The sequence below is a fragment of the Elephas maximus genome, chromosome 23 (genome assembly GCF_024166365.1).
Source record: "Elephas maximus indicus isolate mEleMax1 chromosome 23, mEleMax1 primary haplotype, whole genome shotgun sequence".
Classification (NCBI taxonomy): Eukaryota; Metazoa; Chordata; class Mammalia; order Proboscidea; family Elephantidae; genus Elephas; species Elephas maximus.
This window is the reverse complement of record NC_064841.1, coordinates 22,499,938-22,519,424: the sequence shown is the minus strand read 5'-3', so window position 1 is coordinate 22,519,424 and position 19,487 is coordinate 22,499,938. Positions and strand designations below refer to the sequence as shown.

The window sequence follows — 19,487 nt, the reverse complement described above, 5'->3', positions numbered from 1 at the left end:
GGGTATAATTTCATGTAAAGAATTATTATTCTATTAAGATATTGGGCTGATCTATCTCTGACCTTTGCTCTCCACGTCCTCCACTGCCTGCAAGAAACCTTCAATAAATGATAAAGTAAACAGGTGGCAAACTCTCCAGTTTAAACATTTAACACCTACTCTTCTGCACTCATTCCTCAAACTCGTTCACGTTACATAACTCTTTTCCCTTAAGTGGGTTTTCTTTTTATTTATTAAACCTTGATTACTGACCTTTGAGGGCGATTCTTACAGTATGATTATATTAATCCTGAATTAGAAGTCTAAGCTCTCAGAAGGCAGGGTAACACCTAACTCATGTTACCTGACTCAAATAAAATCATGCTCTATTAAAACTCAAAATATTTTTTAAAAATTTTTGAAAGGCTATAAAACCAAATTAGTTGCCTTTAGAAAGAGCCAATTACTCTTGTTGGAATACAGCCTTACCATAAAAACCTACCGAAGAGAGACAGTTAACATGACGTTCTTCTAATAAATTAAACCTATTAACAATGTGTAACAGATATAACCCCTACAGTGAATGTTAACATATCAATAGCAATGGCTCAAATGAAGCTCCAATGTGGTCAGAATGCAGTCAGAGAGTCAGACCTAAAGACAGAGGCTTATTTAGGCATGCCACTAAGGAAAAAAACGTGCAAAAAAGCATGAGACATTAAAAAATAAAGTCCAAACTCTTAAGCTGCAGTTTCCCTGGCACCTATACAGCTAGATAAAGCCAACTTAGTGGGACACAATTCCCAACTAGACTAAATTTCCCACCAATATTGCAGCTATTATTCCAGGATTAGGAGGCAAAACTATCAGTCTTCATTTAACTCTAAGTTGTGACCAGGCTTCTTTCTTCCTTTTCAGCAGCGGCAGCATAAACATTCAAATTAACAGTTAAATGTGACCACAGTATACCTAAACCTTGAACGCCTAATTAAAAACGAAGATTCTGCCACATTAACACAGTACAACACGATGTCACTGCTCTTATTTTAACAGTGACCCTTGTAGAAACTGGGTTTACCATGAAAACGGTATTATTGTTTGAGCTCTTGATACAAAAATCTAGAATTCTGCTACTAAATGCTTTGAGGAAAAGGTCCTTTCCTTCAAAAAATGCAACATGTAGTTGGGGCCACATGACACATACCCCCAAAACAATAAATAGTTATGGGTTTGTAGTATTCATGAAATGCAAAGGAATCTCAGGGAAGGAATAGCCTGAGGCAGGCTGACCAGAAAAGCTTCACGGAAGATGTGGAACTAGGCTAGAAAAAAGGCTAGGGAGAAGGAACAGCATGTGCAAAGGCAGAGCAGTACTGAGTACAGCAAAACCAAAAAAAAAAAAAAAAAAACCCAAACCTGTTGCCGTCGAGTCGATTCCGACTCAAAACGAACCTATAGGACAGAGTAGAACTGCCCCACAGAGTTTTCAAGGAGCGCCTGGTAGATCTGAACTGCCAACCTCTTGGTTAGCAGCTGTAGCACTTAACCACTACGCCACCAGGGTTTCCAAGTATGGCACAACTGCAGTATTTGAGAGGCAGGCAAGAGTCCCAGTTGGAGAAGGGTAGAGAGAAAAGCTGAATAGTAAACTGAGCCTTAAACGGGAGACTGAGGCATATGAACTTGATCCAGTTGGCAACAGAAAACCATTACGGGTTCTCCAGAAGAGGAACTGACATGATGAAACCAGTATTTTAAATAAGTTACACAGTCAGTAGTTACAGAAGACAGGAGAAGAAAGGCTGCTCAAGGCAATCAACCAGAAAATCAATGCAATAATCCACACCTAGAACCATTTACTCACTCATTTTTCATTCATTCACTAAGAAGACAACAGAATTCTAGTTAGGGACACTGGCCTGTAAATCAGACAGGGGGGAGGAAAAAAAAAAAAAAAACATTGCCTTTGAGTTGATTCTGACTCATAGTTACCCTACACGACAGAGAAGAACTGCCCCATAGAGTTTTCAAGGCTGTCTCTTTCAGGAAGGAACCCCGGTGATGCAGTGGTTAAGCTGCTGCTGGTTGCTAACCAAAAGGTAGTAGGTTAGAACCCACTGCTGCTCCATGGGAGAAAGATGTGGCAATTTGCTTCCCTTGGAATCCCTATGGGGCAGTCCTACTCTGTCCTATAGGGTCACTACGAGTCAGAACCAACTTGATGGCAAAAAGTTTTAATCTTTACAGTAGCAGATTACCACATCTCTCTCCCGTGGAGTGGCTGGTGGGTTTGAACTGCTAACCTTTTGGTAAGCAGTCAAGTGCTTAACCACTGTACCACCAGGCTCCTTCAGACAGACTGGACCGAAATGTCTGCTCAGCCCCTTACTACTTGAACCTCAGTTTCCTCACTGGTATACCTCACTGGTATCAGTCACGGAGATTGTCTCAAGTACCCAATTAGTCCTGACACACAGAACTCTGACAACAGTAGTTAACCATCAACACTGAATTAAGAGTAGTAAAAGGAGGAAATGAAGATAAAAGACAAGGCTCATGTATATTTCAGAGGAACACAACTTCCAAGGAGAACTGCTGCCACAGCAGCTGAAAATGTGGCACAAGGAACACAGGTGAAAGGTCAAGGCTAGAGAAAAAACAAGCTACTGAGGTAGTCAATCACTCCAACCTAAAAAGTAGATCCTAGGTACTGCTGGATGCAGCCTCAAAAAGGAAAAAAAAAAAGCAGTTCCCTTTTTATTTAAGAGCTTGAAAATGCCTCCAATAGTGCGAGTAGATTTAAAAAAAAAAAAAAAACCAAGTGACAGAAAAACAGCAACAAAGGCAGGTAAAAGGCTCACCACTGTACCTGCACCAATCATGTAGCTTGATGCTCTTCCCAATTAGTGTTAAAATTCAATCTAATTCTTCATCATGTATGAAAGCCTGAAATCACAGCCTCGAGAGTAAATGAATTATGCTAAGTTTATTTCAAATACAAAAAATCTTTATATTTTCCCTAGGAACTCAAAACTGCCAAATGCTTTCTATGACATCAGAACAGAAACCAGCTGCCATCAAGCTGATCCCGACTCTTGGCAACCCCGTACGTGTCCAAGGAGAAGTGTGCTCCTCAGTGACATTTTGGAAGCAGATCAGCAGGACTTTCTTCCCAAGTGCCTCCGGGTAGATTCAAACCACTAACCTTTAGGGTTAGTTGCTGAGAGCTTAATTATTTGCACCACCCTGGGATTCCTTCAATGACATTAACCAAAAAACCTGTTACTGTCAAATCAATTCTGACTCCTAGCAGCCCTGTAGGACAGAGTAGAACTGCCCCACAAGGTTTCCCAGGAATGGCTGGTGGATTTGGACTGCCAACCTTTTGGTTAGCAGCCGAGCTCTTAACCACTGTGCCACCAGGGCTCCTCTATGACATTATGCCCCACAAAAAACAAAATAACAAGCAAAAGAAATGTAATACAAAGAAGTAAACCTCAAAACCAAACACGTCATCATCATAAGCAGCTAACACTTACACGGTCAGGCATTGTTCTAAGCCTCTTACACACCTTGGCAGTTCCTCACAACCTACAAAGTTGATCGTCCCCATTATACAGATGACGAAACTGAGACGCAGAAGTTACTCCACGGTCACGCGGCTAGTAATGGGTGGAGTCAAGACTTTGAACCCAGGGAGTTCACCTCAAGGACCCTTGCCCTAACTACATTACGTGTACAAAGACTTATCATATGGTTTTCGTTACATACCTTTTCATGGATATATTCTCTGAGGATAACTATTTGCTCTTCCTTCTTAATTGTATGCATGGAACCACATCATTTTTGTCAAACAGCATACTATCAGATTATCTCTTTCTGCTGGCGGTATTTCAGGAGGCTGCTTCACCTGTCTATCTCCAAACAGGAAATACAGCAACTGACAAGAAGATAGCATCTTATTAAATAGTTCCAGGGAGTTAAGCACAATGATGTTTGAGTCTTATGAACTTCATTTATCATGTTATCATGCAATCACTTGACCCAGTCAGTAGACATGTCCAACTATAAAATGTTAAGCTTAAGTAGAAACACGAGTTTTGCAAGGATATCTATAACGAGACTGACCAAAGAGCTGGAAAAATTTGGAAAACATAGTCACCTAGAAAGAACACAGACTCTGAGGGTCAAGCAGACCTAGGTTTGAATCCCAGTACATGTGACCTTGGACAAACCATGTGAACTAACTTCTCTGCACCTCTCTGTCTCATCATTGACAAAGAGAGTCCAAAACCACCCACCCCATAGGGTTGGCATGAGCTGCAAACGACAGGGATGTCCCTTTTACACAGTGCTCTATGGTAACAGGTAATTAATGGTAAAAGCCCAGAGGCAGCGAGAAGTCAAACGTCTGCACACCAGCTCTCACACAGATTTTCTTTCTAAGCTTCAAGTTTCTGTTGCTGGTCGGGCAAGACATACCACCACAGTAGTCTCCAACCTGGACCATACTCCTCCCAACTCTTTACTGTACATCTCTGGGGTCCTAGCCCTTCTGTATTTCTGAAAGTCTGAGTACACAGTATCAACAGCACATGTTAACTGCTCTCCCTTTTTGCATTTAGTGACTTTATACTGTAAATGTTCTCTGTGAAATGAGTCAAGTTCACATGCACTAGAAAAATACAAAGTCCCAGAGAGTGCCAGTGTTTCTGCCACGCTACACCTCTTAACTTGTTATCATTCGCATACTTCTCTGTTCTTTTTATATAAATAACACAAATGGTGAACAAAACCCAACAAATTATTTCTACTAACTTCACCAAAATGTGCCGAGTCAGAAATTCTTTGCAGTAATACTATGAAATATATTAGAGAACGGGGATTTCCTTTGTCAGCTACTCATCTGACAGGGTTGTACTTATATTTCACTGCTATACATGAACAGATGTATGTAGTCAACAGGTTGTTTTTCAAAAGGTCCATTAACCACATCTCTCTTGATCACTAACCCCTATATCTCAATTCAGCTTCTGCCCTTAGTTCTACATATTAGCGTGAGAGGCTCCCAATACATATGAACCAGTTATTTCTTGTTCTCTTAGTAGGCGTGCATTATGGTAATCAAACAAAAACCTTAATTAGGTATTGAGAATAAACGTATCAGCAAGATTCTGGACATATCTAAAAAGTATTAAAATGTTTAACACTTATCTGGAGCAACCGATCTCACCAAGAAGTCACTCCATTTGCCATCAGTGTCTCCCATATTAATAACCAAAGGTCTTTGTTACAAACCCACGGTAGCTTTGCAATAATTTTTAAGCCATTAACAAGTCACATAATTAAGTTCCTGAACAGTGAGAAAAACTTTTCCCTGCACATAATGTTTTCATCACCCCCACAAGTTTAGTTATTTTGCCTATTACAGTCCTAACTCTAACTAATAGCAAAGAAAAAAAAAAGTAGTCATTTATTAATGTAACGGTTGCGATTATTTACATCACACAGTGCAGGGTAGCAGAACCAGTTAAAAAAAAAAATACTCCAAACAAGCAAGAAAACCCTAATTTAAAAGCAAAAAGTATAAACATGTATTAATCACATGTCTCGCGGCTCCCAGCCAGGCTTGCTTTCTGTCACCCCCTCCCCCACAGGTCCAGGCTAACTATTTCTAGAACTCTCAATAATTCAGGAGGCCTGCCATAAACTCCCATGATAAAATCCAACATAAACTCCGTGTTCATGGAGACAAAGCTGCCCTACTTCCCTAGACTACAAACTTATTAAGATGGTGAGAACATGCAGTCCCCAAGAATTCAGGATTACTAAAATACACTCAGCGTAGCATAGGTCTTATTTTTAAAAAATGAACATGAATCACACTGGGAAACCCAAAAAGTCACTTGCTGCATCTTCAGTGTGTAACCAGGATATTTATTGCAACTTGTTTTAGGCAAGTAGCTGGAAACACCACGAGGGCCTAATATTATCCGGTGCGGTGAAGGTTAGTCTTCGGGAAAACGGGAGAGGGAGATGATTACTTAATTATACAGCTGGAGGGGGAGGGGAGATAAAGCATTCAGACTAAAAATAACCCATCATTTCACTCACCGTATTTTATTAACAAGCTTGTTTAGATTAGCATAAGGCTCTTGTTTGGAAAACAAGAAAGCCCACAGTAAACTTCCCTAAGTCAACTGTAAATTACATAGGTACTGAGACTCCTCTCCCCTGACCCTGGCACAGGTCCCAAGACTGGAAGTAAACCAAAGACACTGAGGAAAACTAACTTTTAACTAGGTTCCCACATTTCTCATTGCTAAGCCCCAAATTAGCCTAGAGAACATTATCATTGGGTAACCTAACAAAGGGAGCATTTTTTCAAAAGCCACCACAACCCAAGTTCTACATGAGACACACCATTTTCACAGCACAATCTCGACTGCCACTGCCCAGTGATGTCTAATCCAGCAAATTAGGAACTTCCAAAAATACTGAACATCTTGACACATGCATGGCTTCCCCCGAGCAGCCACCTATGATTAACATTTCAATTAAAAAAAAAGTAGACTTCTGTTCAAAAAATGACATCGGTTGCAAAGAGGAAGTTACCAAGAAACCACCCTCACAACGTGGCCTTTACACTGTCAGAAAATAATGTGACTCTGTGCCACCCAAAACTTACCAGGAAGCTGGCAATAACTTTGCCAATTCTACACTTCTGAACCCAACTTCAAAGAGGCTCTATGAAATACCTCCTTAAGACGGTAAAGAGCACTTCGTTACAAACACACACGTCCCGGAGCGAGGCCCCGCGGCCGGCGCGCCCCTCCCCCGGCCGGCGCCCCCGCCCAGGACGCGCGGCCCCAACAGCCGCCCGCAGCCCCGCACGCCGGCCGGGGTGGCTGGGCCCGGGTCGCCGCGCCGGGCTGGGGCGGCGCCTGGGGAGGGGGCGCGTTTCCATCGCCGCCCGAGGTTTTGACAAAATAACAGGCACAGAAAAGAGCCTTCGCCTCTGCTAAAAATAGGCTATAAAGGAGTCGGCCTCATGATGGCTCCTTGATTCAATTTGTTGCAAATTCTTTCCTGAAAGCCTCCCCCGACATACACGAAAAAAGGGGGTGTAAATGCACCAAGGGTGGAAGGAGGGGGAGAAGGCCGAGGTGCACATTTTCGGGGCAAACAACAACAACCTAATAAAGGTGAGGATCCCCCCGAGATCCGGAAAGGGTAGGGGGTGGGCAGGCACGTGAGCATTGCACAGAAGTCCGACAGCAGAAAGAGGAGGGGGTGGGGGCACCCTAAATGCCCTCCCTCCCCCTCCCCCACCACAGCCCCAGCTCCCCAAAGGGCCAAGTTGGAAAATGCATGTTCCACTTGCGCCCATCCCCCCGCCGCCCGGCGCCCACCGGCTGCCTCCGCCCGCGCCCCCCGCCCCGGCCCGCGGCCGCCCCCACCCCGGGCCCGGCCTCCAGCTCTTACCTGGACACGGTGGCCTCCAACGCCGCTCCCCCCTCCCGGGAACGGAGGCACAAGGAAATTCCCCTCCTCGCCGCCGCCGCCGCCGCCTCCAACCACCCCCAAAATAACCCCTCCGGGGGGTGAGAGGCAATGATAACCCCGGCGAGCGCAGGGCGGGGGATGGGCGCCGGGGCCGGGGCGGGGGCGCGGCGCGGGTCCCCAGGTGGCGAGCGGAGGTGCTCCCGCCGCGGGGGAGGGGCGGGGGCGCGCGGCCGGCGGCGGGGGGGCGGCGGGGGAAGGGCGAGCGGGGAGAGGAATTGAGGCAGAAGGTAAAAGCTGTTACTAAGGGAAAGAGCCAAACGGTTCGGAGCAGCCAACGGCTCAGACACTCCACACTGGGGAGAGAGGAGCGGGGACCAGCCAGGCACAAATGAGCTCGCGAGGCCCGCGGCGGCGGCGGCGGCGGCGGCGGCGGCGGCCGCGCAGCCAAACAAACCCGAGCGGCCTGCGCCGGGCGGCGGGGGAGGGGCGCGCGGGCGCGGCGGGGGGGCTCGCGGCCTCGCTCGCTCCGCTCCCCTCCTCCCTCCCTCCTCCCTCCCCTCCCGGCCGGCTGCCGCGGCGCTGGGGGCTGGGCGTGTGCGGCGCATTCTTTGAAAAAAGCAACGAAGCCCCGCAGGCGCTCCGAGGCGCCTCCGGGGCCCTGGGCGCCCTGCCCCCACGGGGGCCGCGCGGCCGGGGTGCGGGGCGGTGTGGGTGTCGGCCTCGCGGCCGGGGTGCGGGGCCCGAGCGGGGCCGGGGCCCCCCGGCTGGGTCGCTGCGGAGCCGCCGGTGGAGTCGCCAGGGAGGCCGGCGGGGCTCCCGGTGTCCGGCGCAGGCTGTCCCCGCGGCTCCCGGGCTGCGCGGCGAGGCCGGCCCGGCGCAGAAGCCACGGGCATCCTGGGGACGTTTGTTTGTGAGAAGATGTGCACGCACCTTTGTGTGCCTAAATACCTGTGTTTCTCAGGAGCGTACCTGGGCAGGCGCTTTATCTGTGATGAGCGATTTTTTAAATAAATTGAACCCAGAGCACAGGACCTGTAGAGAAAACACACATGCACGCAAGAAAAGGTTTTTTGATACTAAACACAAAGCTGTAATTGCAGTGTTTATGCCCAAATGCAATGTGAATCGAACATATGGTGGTATTTATCGTCTGGTGGGTCTGTTTTAGAGGTTTGGTCGATCAGGTCTCATTTCACAAAAAATAATGTAACTAAATGTTGACTAAATATGTGCCTTTTAAGGCAGTCTCCACGGTAGAAGTTTATCCACTTTGTGTACTTTTTTGCATGTGTGTAGCACACCAAGGCAGCTTATAAAGTAGAACTTAAGTGATATTGTGTCAATACGATGGAAGAAGGGAGTGCAGCATGTTTTGAAGACGGAGGCCCCTCAGTTTTTAAAGCAAATGTGGTGTTAATCTTTCTAAGGCTCTCAGAAAGCAGGGGTGGGGGTGCTTCTCAGACCTTTGTGTAAGCCTAGGACAGAAAAAGCGGCTACCCTTTGGAAGTTAAAATACAGCTTAAAAGAAACCTTTTTGTTATTTTCAATTCTTACTATCTTCAAAGCAAAATAATATTTTTGGAGCTTTTCAAAGTGAGGAGTTCAGTTTTTATACTTTTATCACAATATTTGGAAATAGGTGTAGTCATTTTAAAGCAATAGTCTTTTCCTCAATATCAGAGACCTAAATTTTAACACCAAAAAAAAAAAAAAAAGTATCATTTGAAGTAACTTTTACACATGTGGACTCCGGGTGGCCTAATAAACTCAGAGATGAAAGCAGAAGCTTTCTTGGCTAGGGTCAATAGCTGTGTCCCCTGATGGGCCCCAGCTTGAAGGCAGCAGACAGGCCTTTCGTGACCCACATGAGATGGGGGAGGGGAGCCGGAAAAACAAGCGAGGAAACAGTGTGATTGGAAACTCCCTCCCAACCACCAGAAAAGTTCAAAGCATTTGTCCTTAGAGCTAGCTATTTTGATATTTGAAAGAGGGAATGTTAGATTAAACAATGTCACCCGATGGGAATTTAGATAACTGCAGGTTTCCAAAACACTGTTCAGAGTGTACAGGAAAACAGAACAAAGAGTTTTGCATTTCAGTAGGATTCTAAAGAGGTTTATTTATCACAGAGCTTGCATTTTTGCAAAGTCTCTTTAAGAAGTGATGGAAGTACAATATCTTCATTTTTTTAATATTTTAAGAGTTGATTAATGAAATATGTATGTCACCAAATCCTCTCTTCAAGAAGTAAACTATCTCAATACAGTTATCATTATCTGAACCAGTGAAACAAATCTATTTTTGGCCTAGCTTGTTTTTAAAGTTTTACACTGTGCCACAGGGGTCTTCTCCAGACAGCAGCCACCGTAAAACCAAACCACTCTTCCACTGAGTAAGGACTTCCCAACCACACCAGTTCTTAATAGGATCATCCCCAAACTTGGGGCCCCAGCCTTACCCAGCCCGAGAATGACCCCTGTAACTACTCCCATGGTGGAGAGAGGGCCCACCTTCCTCAGGACCCATGGCTTCTGGCCTAGAGTTTTTGTACCCTAGACCAAACTGCCTCCTCCCATAACAGAGGTTGTGTTAGTTGAACCTCAGCATAATCATAATAATTCATGCGTTTGTTTACCTCATCGTAGGTTACAAGGTATTTCTCTGCATAAATTACTTCATTTGAATACCAACCAAAACCAAACCCAGTGCCGTCCAGTCGGTTCCGACTCATAGCGACCCTATAGGATAGAGTAGAACTTCCCCATAGAGTTTCCAAGGAGCGCCTGGCGGATTCAAACTGCTGACCCTTTGGTTAGCAGCCATAGCACTTAACCACTATGCCACCAGGGTTTCCTTCATTTGGATGTCATGTTAAAAATCACTAAAGGCGGGATCAGGTACCACAACTAGTTTTTATAAAGTGCTGCTCACCTGTCATTATTAAAGCATGCTCACCGAAGAGAAAACTCAAGTAAGTACCTTTGGGCAAAGAAAAGCAACTAATGTAGAAAAACCCGATTCCCCCCTCCCCGCCCCACCCCCATGAAGGGAATTTTAAATGAGACCATATTTTGATCACTTTGATTTCTGTACTTTGGGGACCTAACTGAAAAGACAGTGTGCTTTCAACATGAAATGCTCAGATACTCACCCCACAAGGTTGCATGTATTGTTACCTCCCCTTCTAACCTTTCCAACTTACCCAGTATGCAAGATCACAGGCTGCGCTGAAATTCACAGGGTAAGTAGGTGTAGGGCGTAAGGACAAAGAAGTAACTATTGTTGCTAATCTTCAGAGCTCTGTCCTAGTCTAAAAGCTGGCCTTATGCTTTGAATATAAATGTTAATATGTTTCTAGAAAGGAGAAATTATTGTTACAAAGAAATTCTAAAGCAAAAAAAAAGGGACACATTATTAAGAAAGTTCTCTTGAACTTTCTAGCTAATTACTCAACAAAGAGAAACCTTATACTAGCAACTGTTACCAGAAGTTACATATATGTTATAAAATGACTAAACAAATCCTGACTTGTTTTATTACAGTAATATTACACCCAGGGGGTGTGGTATGGCAGGATAGCCTACATCTTTGCAACTTTCATCATTCAGGAAATAGAGCATTTTAAAGTGGTTTCTTCACAGGCCTACAGGACCTCATGTTTTTTAAAGCCACCATGATGTTTTACATTGTTGACACGAACTGACAGATACAATTAAAGTGTTCAACACAAACTTAATACCATGAAAAGGATATTTGACACCAAAAATACCATCCTGGTGCTTTTTTGATATTCTTTACTCACCCAGGAACTCAATAGCTTTATGTCTGTAGCCTTCACCCTCAGGCGTCTTGCTGATAGCCTGTGATATGTTTCTGTTTCATTTTGACTTTGCAATTCTTTGTCTGTGGTTCTCCCAGCTATCAGCTTTTGCCATCCGGACTGATGTACAACTCAGCCACACATCACGAGATCTCAGCACACAAGTTCCTTTTCTCCATCTGCCCTTAGCGTGCCACTCATGACCTTTTCTCATCAGTGTGAACCTTGTCACAGTTTTCCATGCCTCTGTGACCCGATTTCATTACAACAATGAACTTTACTTGGGAGTCTTAATTTAAATTACAAAAGAAGCACACAACCATCTTACAACTATTTACGCCTCTCCCAGAATGGAAATAGCAGGTTGTGTCTTGTGTTTGTGATTAAGTACAGAAAAGCACCCGCATACAGAATATAGTACTATACCCATCAATTACTTACTTATACTGACCAGCCATGTAGTTCCTCGGGGCGACACTCAAGGCCTCAAATTACGTTGATGGGTTTGCTGCTCATTCTGTCAACAAATATTTATTGAAAGCTTGGTGTGCCAGGCAGTGGAGCTGCTGTTTTAGTTTAATGTGCCTATCAGACACCCAGTGAAGATGTTGAGTAGGCAGCCAGATATGCAAATCTTGTGTTCAGGGGAGGTATCTGGCTGAAGATATCATTTTAAGTCAGCATCCCTGGGTGGTCCAACAGCTACCATGCTTGGTTGCTAACCAAAGGTTGGAGGTTTGAGTTCACCAAGAAGCTCCTTGGAAGAAAGACCTGGCAATCTATTTCCAAAATATCAGCCACTGAAAAATCCTATGGAGTGTAGTACTACTCTGACACACATGGGGTTGCCATGAGTTGGAATTGATGCAATGACAACTGGTAGGTATTGGTTACCATGCTTGGTTGCTAACCAAAGGTTGGAGGTTTGAGTTCACCAAGAAGCTCCTTGGAAGAAAGACCTGGCAATCTATTTCCAAAATATCAGCCACTGAAAAATCCTATGGAGTATAGTACTACTCTGACACACATGGGGTTGCCATGAGTTGGAATTGATGCAATGACAACTGGTAGGTATTGGTTCAATAGAGTAAGGGTATTTAAAACCATGGGCTTAGGTACAATAGATAAGGGAATAAGTACAGATAGGGAAGAGTTCACTGTTACATCCAATGTCTCCTGCACCAAAATGTTTTTGGTTGTTTTTTGTTGTTAAATTACCAAGGCCTTTCTGCTCTTGATTTAGTCAGAAGCCTATACATCATATTTCATCATCACAGTATTCTAACTATGCAAGGATATTGATGGAAGCCATAGTAATATTAATTGCAGTTATTTATTGAACATGCTGCCAAGTGTTTTTCAAAGTATTTTATGTTTGTTGTCTCTAATATTCTCAATAGCCTGAAGAGCTAAGTAATATTATTCCAGTTTGACATATGAGGAAAATGAGGCAATGAGACCAAATAGCTTTTCTGAGGTCACGAGGCCAATAATGGCAAAACAAGGATTTGAACTCAAGGCTGTCTGTGTGCAGCATCTGCTCTTCCACCTTGTGAAGCTAAGCAGGTCAAGGCGGGAAAGGGCAAGCATTTGCTGAATGAGGAGAACAGGGAAATACAAAGTGGAGGAAAGGAGAAACTGCTTGGAGAGGAGGAACCCCATCTAAATCACATTTATATGACATCCATTTCCTAGATCGGAATCGCAAAAAATGTTTATTGAATGCAGACGTGGTTATAACCGACGAGTCAGATTCACTCTCTGGCACTCTTTGATACTACTAGTGTACCTATCTCCTCATCACAAAAGGAAGGACTTTGTGCCCCTCACTCCCTGCCTCTCACCACTTCCTCTGCCACCACATGGCACTATGGGTGTGGGGGTGTTCTTTTTTTTTTCTTTTCTTTTATTGTGCTTTAGGTGAAAGTTTGCCGAGCAAATTAGTTTCTCATTAAACAATCAATACACAAATTGTTTCGTGACATTGGTTGCCAACCCCATGATGTGTCAACACTCTTCCCTTCTCTACTCTGGGTTCCCCATTTCCATTTGTCCAGTTTTCCTCTCCCTGCCTTTTTGGCTTTGCTTTTCAGCAGGTGTGCCCATTTAGTCTTGTACACGATTGAACTATGAAGCACTTCCTCATGTGTGCTATTGTTGGTTTTATAGGCCTGGCTAATCTTTGGCTGAAGGATGAACTTTGGGACTGAATTCAGTTTTGAGTTAAAAAGGTGTCCAGGGACCCTACTCTTGGGGTTTCACCAGTCTCTGTCAGAAGAGTAAGTTGGTCTTTTTTTTTTTTTTTTTTTGGTGACTTTGAATTTTTTTCAACATTTTTCTCCCACTCTGTCTGGGACCCTCTATTGCAATTCCTGTCAGAACAGTGTGTTATAGTAGCTGGGCACCATCTAGTTCTTCTGGGCTCAGGCTGGTGAAGGCTGTGGTATTTGTGGTCCATTAGTCCTTTAGACTAATGTTTCTCTTGTGTCTTTGGTTTTCTTTATTCCCCTTTGCTGTAGGTGGAGTGGGACCAGTAGATGTACCTTAGATGGCTCCTCACAAGCTTTTATGACCCCAGATGCTACTCACCAAAGTCAGATGTAGAACATTTTCTTTATAAACTATGTTATGACAATTGATCTAGATGTCCCCTGAAACCATACTCCCCAGCCCTCAGTCCAGTAACTCGGTCCCTCAGGGAGTTTGCTTATGCCTATAGAGCTTCTGGAAACCCTAGTGGTGTAGTGGTTAAGGGTTCGGCTGCTAACCAAAAGGTCAGCAGTTCAAATCCACCAGGCACTCCTTGGAAACCCAATGGGACAGTTCTACCCTGTCCTATAGGGACTCTGTGAGTTGGAATCTACTTGATGGCAATGGGTATAGAGCTTCTGTGACTTTGCCTTGTTCAAGTTGTGCTGACTTCCGAGTATTGTGTACTGTCTTACCCTTCACCAAATTTACCACTTGCCTATTGTCTAGTTAGTGTTTTTCCCTCCCTACCTTTCCCCTCCCATCAAAGATTGTTTCTTTCTGAGTGTAAACCTTTCCTTGAATTTTTATAATAGTGATCTCATACAGTATTTGTCCTTTCGTGATTGACTTATTTCACCTACCATGATGCCCTCCAGATTCGTACATATTGTGAGATGTTTTGCAGATTCTTCATTTTCTTTATCAGTGTGTAGTGTTCCATTGTGTGTCTGTACCATAATTTCTCCATTCATCTGTTAATGGGCACTTAGGTTGTTTCCATCGTTTTGCTATCGTGAATAATGCTGCCGTGAACATGGGTTGTGCATATGTCTATTCATGTGACAGCTCAATTCTCTAGGATATATTCCTAGGAGTGGGATTGCTGGGTCATATGGTATTGCTATTTCTAGTTTTTTTAAGGAAACACCATAATCATTTTCCAAAGTGGTTTTACTGTTCTATGGAAACCCTGGTGGTGTAGTGGTTATGAACTATGACTGCTAATCTAAAGGTTGGCAGTTCAAATCCACCAGGTGCTCCTTGAAAACCGTTATGGAGCAGCTCTGCTCTGTTCTATACAGTCACTATGAGTCGAGATTGACTCAATGGCAACGGGTTTGGTTTGGTATACTGTTTTACATTCTGCGGGGTATTTTTGGAGACAGCTCTTTTGGGCAAAGAAGACAATAGACAATAATTCAGTTTTATTTATTATACATTTGAAAACCTGCTTTTATTTCCAACTTTGAAATTCAAGTTACATACCCAACTCTCCCGTTAAGGAGATGTTTACAATTTGGTTAATTCCATTCCCTAGAATTATTAAACTGCATTTATACATTTAATGTATTCAATCTTCTTTTAAAATATTTCAGATGCTCAACAAACAAAAGAATCACAAATAAGTAAGGCTCATAAATATGATAAACTAATTACAAAATATGATGAATCTTATGTTCTGTTGAACATAACAGAAATATTTAGAGATTTAGTAAAATTCTCAAATCTTTTTGCTTAAAAAGCTAGCACCATTAGGTAAGTTATGTTTTTATTTGATAAAATATTTTTATTTTATTTTTTATTTAATTTTTGAAGAACAAGGCTTTGATACACAGCCAAATGGGCTTCCTAATACTTCCCGTCCATTAAACTTATTCCATTCAGCAGCAACAGGCAGAACTGAACAATTACAACCCTTCCCTGAATTGTTTTGCTGAAGATAAGTTAAAAAATGGTCACAGCAGCACATTGACGAGGAACTGCCAGAAATTCAAGCCAGACTTAGAAGAGGACATGGAACAAGGGATATCACTGCTGATGTCAGATGGATCTTGGCTAAAAGCGGAGATACCAGAAAGATGCCTACCTGTGTTTTACTTACTATGCTAAGGCATGGAACTGTGTGGATCCTAACAAATTATGGATAACATTGCAAAGAATGGGAATTCCAGAACACTTAATTGTGCTTATGAGGAACCTGTATGTAGATCAAAAGGCAGTCATTCAAATACAACAAGGGGATACTGAGTGGTTTAAAACCAGAAAAGATATGTACCAGGGTTGTATCCTTTCACCATACTTATTCAGTCTGTATGCTGAACAAATAATCCAAAAAACTGAACTGTATGAAAAAGAACATGGCATCACCATTAGAGGAAGACTCACGAACAACCTGCGACATGCAGATGACACAGCCTTCTTGCTGAAAGTGAAGAGGACTTGAAGCACTTACTGATGATGATCAAAGACTACAACCTTCAGTATGAATCACATGTCAACATAAAGAAAACAAAAATGTTCACAAATAGACCAATAAACATTATAATAACCAGAGAAAAGATTGAAGTCAACGGTTTCATTTCAGTTGCATCCACCGTCAATGCCCCTGGAAGCAGCAGTCAAGAAATCAAATAAACACAAGAGAAAGATTAGTCCAAAGGACTAATGGACCATAACTATGACAGATAGCCTCCACCAGACTGAGCCCAGAACAACTAGAAGGTGCCCAGTTATCACCACCACTGCTCTGGCAGGGGTCACAGTAGAGGGTCCTGGACAGAGCAGGAGAAAAATGTGAACGAAATTCAAATTAAAAAAAAAAAAAAAAATCAGGCTTTTTGATCTGACGGTGACTGGAGAAACCCCAAGAGTATGGCCTCCAGATACCATTTTAACTCAGGACTGAAGTCACTCCTGAGGTTCACCCTTAAGTCAAAGATTAGACAGACAGGCCTATAGGGCCAAAAATAACACACGTGATGGATGTACTAAAATTTATAGTTCAATCATATATACAAGACTAATGAGCACACCAGCCCAAAAGCAAAGCCACGAAGGCAGGAAGGGAAAGGAAAACTGGATGAATGGAAACAGGGAAGCTGGGGTGGAGAAGGGGAGAGTATTGACACATCACAGGGTTGGCAACCGGTGACATAAAACAGTTTGTGTATTAACTGTTAAACGAGAAACTAATTTGCTCTGTAAACTGTTACCTGAATTGCAATAAAAAAGAAGTCAAACCATGTGTTGCATTGGGCAAATCTGCTGCAAAAGACCTCTTTAAAGCAAAGATGTCACTTTGAGGATTAAGGTACGCCTGACCCAAGCCATGGTATTTTCAATAGCCTTATGTGCATGCCAAGGCTGGACAATGAATAAGGAAGACCAAAGAAGAAATGATGCTTTTGAATTACAGTGTTGGTGAAGAATATTGGGTATCCATGGACTACCAGAAGAAAGACCAAATCTGTCTTGGAAGATGTACAGCCAGAAGGCTTCTTAGAAAAGAGGATGGTGAGACTTTGGCTCACATACTTTGGACATGTTATCAGGAGGGACCAGTCCCTGGAGAAGGATATCATGCTTCCTCAACAAGATGGATTGACACAGTGGTTGCAACGACAGACTCAAATATAACAATGATTATAAGGATGAGTGCTTTGACCACTCCTCTAACAGTGCTCCCTTCCTGAGGCAAACCCTGTAACTGTTGCTATCAAGTCAATTCCAACTCATAGCAACCCTATAAGACAGAGTAGAATTGCCCCATAGGGTTTCCAAGGAGCTGCTGGTAGATTCAAACTGCTGACCTTTTGGTTAGCAGCTGAACTGTTAACCACTGTGCCACCAGGGCTTCTCCTGAAGTAAAGCTCCTACAAAAAGAGAGAGGAAGTCCCTGGGCACTTAGTGCCTAGTCACTTCCTTCCCACAATCTTGTAAGTCACTTGTCCTTTGAGGAAAAAGGGGCCCTGCAGAGACTACAGAGGCATTAACAGTTCAGTGGTAGAATCCCCACCTTCCATGCAGGAGACCCGAGTTTGATTCCCGGCCAATGCATCTCATGTGTAGCCACCACGTGTCTGTCAGTGGAGGCTTGCATAGCCAGCGGGTCTCAGCAGAGCTTCCACACCAAGACAGACTAGGGAGAAAGGCCTGACAATCTACTTCTGAAAATCAGCAGTGAAAACGCTATGGACTACAATAGTCCAGTCCCAATCAGTCACGGAGATGGGGCAGGACTGGGCAGTGTTTCATTCTGTCGATGGCAGCTAACAGCAACGGCAGCAACTGCAGAGAACTCTCCTTCCCTTTATATACAGCTTTCTAATACTGTGAATTTTCCTTAAGCAATAAACCTGGAAGAGTGTGCTGTGCAAGCCAGTACCAAGCTTATTATTGTCATAAAACAAAACAAAATGGATTTTATACATTTTGGGTGATAAGTATAATCAGCCACAGGGCTAGCTTAGAAGTCAAAGGAGGTAGGTTTTAGACCCAACTCTACCCTCATTGCTATGTGATCTTAACCCACCCACCCAGTGCCCTCGAGTTGTTATGTGATCTTAGACATTAAAATTCTCACAACCTCAGTTTCCATGTTTGTAAAATAGTGGCGACATTAACTACATTGTTACAGAGAGAATATTAAAAAATATGTATCAACCAGTTTTGCATAGCCACCAATCAATCCGAACGGCAAGTACATCATACCAGATCATTCTGGCTACTGAGCAGGCTCACAGCCCATCTCCTTCATTCAGTCAACATTTATGGACACCCACCAGGTGCCAGCCACTTCACAGGACTGTTGTATATATCAAATGAAATAAGGCTTGTGAAAGCAAATCAGAACCTCCAGACAAAAGGAAGGCATTTTTAGTCATTGCATACAAGTAGTCCCCAACTTACGTCAGGGTTCCATTCCGATGGCTCTATCCTAAGTCTGTTCTGACTTAAGTCAAATAGCTTTTTTTTCTCATAGCCCACTATATGGTGTACCCAGAAAACCCAGTTTACAGTAAATCATAACATTAAACATCTGTGAGTGAAATCTGAAAATGACATCAGCAAATTGTGCACTGCAACATTATATCTAGTACATGTTACTAATGATAAGATGTGCCAAAAAAAAAAAAGTTGGTCATCAGTGCAGTTTGTCATAACTCAAATACGTAAGTTGGGACTACCTGCAGAGTAAAAGGATAAAGAATAAGGGAAATAGGAAGCCTCTTAAACACAGTTCATCTCTTTTACAGTTTTTGCCTACACTGTGGGGTGGCCTGGCCTAATTTTGGGAGCAGATCTCACCTTGAGCAATAGCTTGAGGAAGTGGAGACCTGGGCCAAGAGCAGCCAATGACATAGCTTAACCTCAGAATAGCAAGGAATAGTAAGAACAAGCACTTTATAGAGCACTTACCACGAGGTGGGCCTTGTTCACAATAATTCAATGCAGATTAATTTATTCGCCACACACCTGTGAGGTGGGAACTATTATTATCCCCTCTCCACAAATGAGGAAACCGAACCACAGGAGGATTAAATAATTTGCCCAGGGTTCTGTAGCTAGTAAGTGGCAGAGCTAGAGTTTTATCTAGGTGGAAGGTTTCACGCCCTTAACCACGGTGACTCCCTACAGCAAACAGATGAGAGCCTGGCAGGGGAGGAAGGAACTACTGAGGGGCAGGTAGCCAGAGCATTATGGGTCATCAAACTGAGTCCAGAGGTCCTGTGAAACCGCTCTTAGGACAGTAGGAGTCATAACCCAGAGGGGCCCCAGGGAGCAAATCTCTGCACTGCTTTAGCCGAGGATACACACAGGACCCTGGGTCTCCCCCAGTGAGTTCTCAGTTAGCCGAAACCCTTGCCCCCAGACATTGAGGACGGTGACACCCACAGCCTGAGGTAGGGTGGCTCCACTCCTTGGCCTT

The 19,487-nt window shown here is 43.6% G+C and overlaps 1 protein-coding gene across 9 annotated transcripts in view; it reads right to left on the bottom strand.

Annotated features, from left to right (window-relative positions):
- Positions 1–11,857, bottom strand: part of TBL1XR1 (TBL1X/Y related 1) — a 187,433-nt gene extending 175,576 nt beyond the window's left edge. For 5 of the 9 annotated variants that reach the window (XM_049867630.1, XM_049867629.1, XM_049867634.1 and 2 more), the window contains exon 1: positions 7,465–7,698. The gene's annotated coding sequence lies outside the window, so the exon portion shown is untranslated. Of the gene's footprint in view, positions 1–6,667; positions 6,809–7,464; positions 7,701–11,746 lie in introns of those variants that run through there. The other 4 variants (XM_049867633.1, XM_049867638.1, XM_049867636.1 and 1 more) reach the window with 4 other exon arrangements.
- Between the last annotated feature and the right edge of the window lie 7,630 nt (positions 11,858–19,487).